The sequence below is a fragment of the Schistocerca piceifrons genome, unplaced genomic scaffold (genome assembly GCF_021461385.2).
Source record: "Schistocerca piceifrons isolate TAMUIC-IGC-003096 unplaced genomic scaffold, iqSchPice1.1 HiC_scaffold_1218, whole genome shotgun sequence".
NCBI classification, from domain to species: Eukaryota; Metazoa; Arthropoda; class Insecta; order Orthoptera; family Acrididae; genus Schistocerca; species Schistocerca piceifrons.
Genome location: NW_025727035.1, coordinates 15,001 through 17,500, shown reverse-complemented (window position 1 = coordinate 17,500; position 2,500 = coordinate 15,001). Strand labels below are relative to the sequence as shown.

General features: G+C 57.9%; 1 non-coding gene across 1 annotated transcript in view; it reads right to left on the bottom strand.

The window, feature by feature from the left end:
- The window catches only part of LOC124729675, a 1,909-nt gene extending 904 nt beyond the window's left edge, over positions 1–1,005 (bottom strand). Inside the window, exon 1 of the ribosomal RNA XR_007007747.1 lies at positions 1–1,005. This exon is cut by the window's left edge and continues 904 nt beyond it. This is a non-coding gene — a ribosomal RNA (small subunit ribosomal RNA).
- Between the last annotated feature and the right edge of the window lie 1,495 nt (positions 1,006–2,500).

Below are 2,500 nucleotides of genomic sequence, written 5' to 3'. Positions count from 1 at the left end.
TTTCACCTCTAACGTCGCAATACGAATGCCCCCGCCTGTCCCTATTAATCATTACCTCGGGTTCCGAAAACCAACAAAATAGAACCGAGGTCCTATTCCATTATTCCATGCACACAGTATTCAGGCGGGCTTGCCTGCTTTAAGCACTCTAATTTGTTCAAAGTAAACGTGCCGGCCCACCGAGACACTCAATAAAGAGCACCCTGGTAGGATTTCAACGGGGTCCGCCTCGGGACGCACGAGCACGCACGAGGCGGTCGCACGCCTTCAGCTCGCCCCACCGGCAGGACGTCCCACGATACATGCCAGTTAAACACCGACGGGCGGTGAACCAACAGCGTGGGACACAAATCCAACTACGAGCTTTTTAACCGCAACAACTTTAATATACGCTATTGGAGCTGGAATTACCGCGGCTGCTGGCACCAGACTTGCCCTCCAATAGATACTCGTTAAAGGATTTAAAGTGTACTCATTCCGATTACGGGGCCTCGGATGAGTCCCGTATCGTTATTTTTCGTCACTACCTCCCCGTGCCGGGAGTGGGTAATTTGCGCGCCTGCTGCCTTCCTTGGATGTGGTAGCCGTTTCTCAGGCTCCCTCTCCGGAATCGAACCCTGATTCCCCGTTACCCGTTACAACCATGGTAGGCGCAGAACCTACCATCGACAGTTGATAAGGCAGACATTTGAAAGATGCGTCGCCGGTACGAGGACCGTGCGATCAGCCCAAAGTTATTCAGAGTCACCAAGGCAAACGGACCGGACGAGCCGACCGATTGGTTTTGATCTAATAAAAGCGTCCCTTCCATCTCTGGTCGGGACTCTGTTTGCATGTATTAGCTCTAGAATTACCACAGTTATCCAAGTAACGTGGGTACGATCTAAGGAACCATAACTGATTTAATGAGCCATTCGCGGTTTCACCTTAATGCGGCTTGTACTGAGACATGCATGGCTTAATCTTTGAGACAAGCATATGACTACTGGCAGGATCAACCAGGGAGCTGCGTCAACTAGAGCTGAGCAGCCGGCCGCCCGGGAGTGTGTCCCGGGGGCCCGCGCGAACACGCAAGCGTCCGCTCAATCATTCTGCAAACAGGAGGAGGCTGAGCTCCCCTGCACAATACACCTCGAAACCCTCTCAGGTCCCGGCGGCGCGCAGCGCCGTCCCAAGTACTTGGTCGGGTTCGAGAGAGGCGCAATCGCCCGGAGTTAGGCGAGTAGACGCTTTCGGTGCGACCACCCGTGCTCCCAACTGAGCTTGCCGCTGCCGACAGAGGCCCGGGAGCGTGCTGTCGTGGCATTGCCGGCGGGAGACAACACGCGCCACCTACGGTGACCGGCAGCTCCAACGCCAGCGCCACAGAAGGACAAAAGCCCCACTTGGGTGCCGAAGCGAACTCTCCCAGCACAGCGCACGCGCCAACACATCCGCACAGCTGCGATACAAACCACCAGCGAGAACCGCTGGGGCGACCGAGCAGCAGACGGCGTCGCGGCGCCGAGCGCCGGGCGGCGGCGCATCCTCAACGCACACAGTCCTCAATCGGACCAGCACACTGAAGATGTCCACCGCGCTTCGCACCGGGCCCGCGAGGACCTACTTTGGCCGCACGGCGCCGCGCGCAGGGTGCGCCGGCGCGCAGCTGCGACGCCTGCCGCGTCCGTCGGCCGGCGCGCCTGCCACTGGCCGCCCCCACCAGCCGGCTGTAGCGCGTGCGCCCACGCACCGCGCGGCCAGCACGCCGGGAGGCGCCCCCTCACCGGCCGGGGACGGTCCCACCCAGCCACCGCCGCGTATCGCTTCACACCCAGATGCCGTTCAGTTTCGTCGGCATGGTGGGTATCGCTGGAACAACCGGTTAGTACCTCAACCTATCGTCGCCATCACCGATTCACCCCTAGCGAGAACAACCGCACCACAACAGGTTACCATTTGTTCATTTGCGTAACTTCACCAGAAAACGCAGGCGTCCATCGCCATTTGCAACTTCAACGATTATTGCATGCCTGTGTCAGGTGTCACGCCACACTACGTCTGCCCACATACACGCAACAAAATGTGCACGCCTAGACAATACGTGGAAGGTGGCCCCCGTACGTATGCGATGTCCATTGCTCGAACGACTGTCAACCGGCCTCTGTAGCATGTCGCAGATATGGAACGCGGTGCACCATGCCATCACGGTGTGTGAGGAGAGACGACTAGGTCCGAATACATCAACAGACAGCTCATGCTGATCGCCATCCACGGCGTCCGTTCCTCCCACACGTCTCTATGGCGTACCACACTGCAATCCAGCTCTCATAGGGAGACGACACGTAGCTGCGTGCACAATATTTGCACTGTATGGTCCGCCGTTTTTGGGCGCAGTCGTTGTGCGGTCACACATGTGCCACGATGTATCATTCAGTACATAAGGACGAATGTGCAGTACAGATTGTGGTTCACGCGTACGACATCAGCGGACAGTTGACACAGGCCGCACCACAACGTA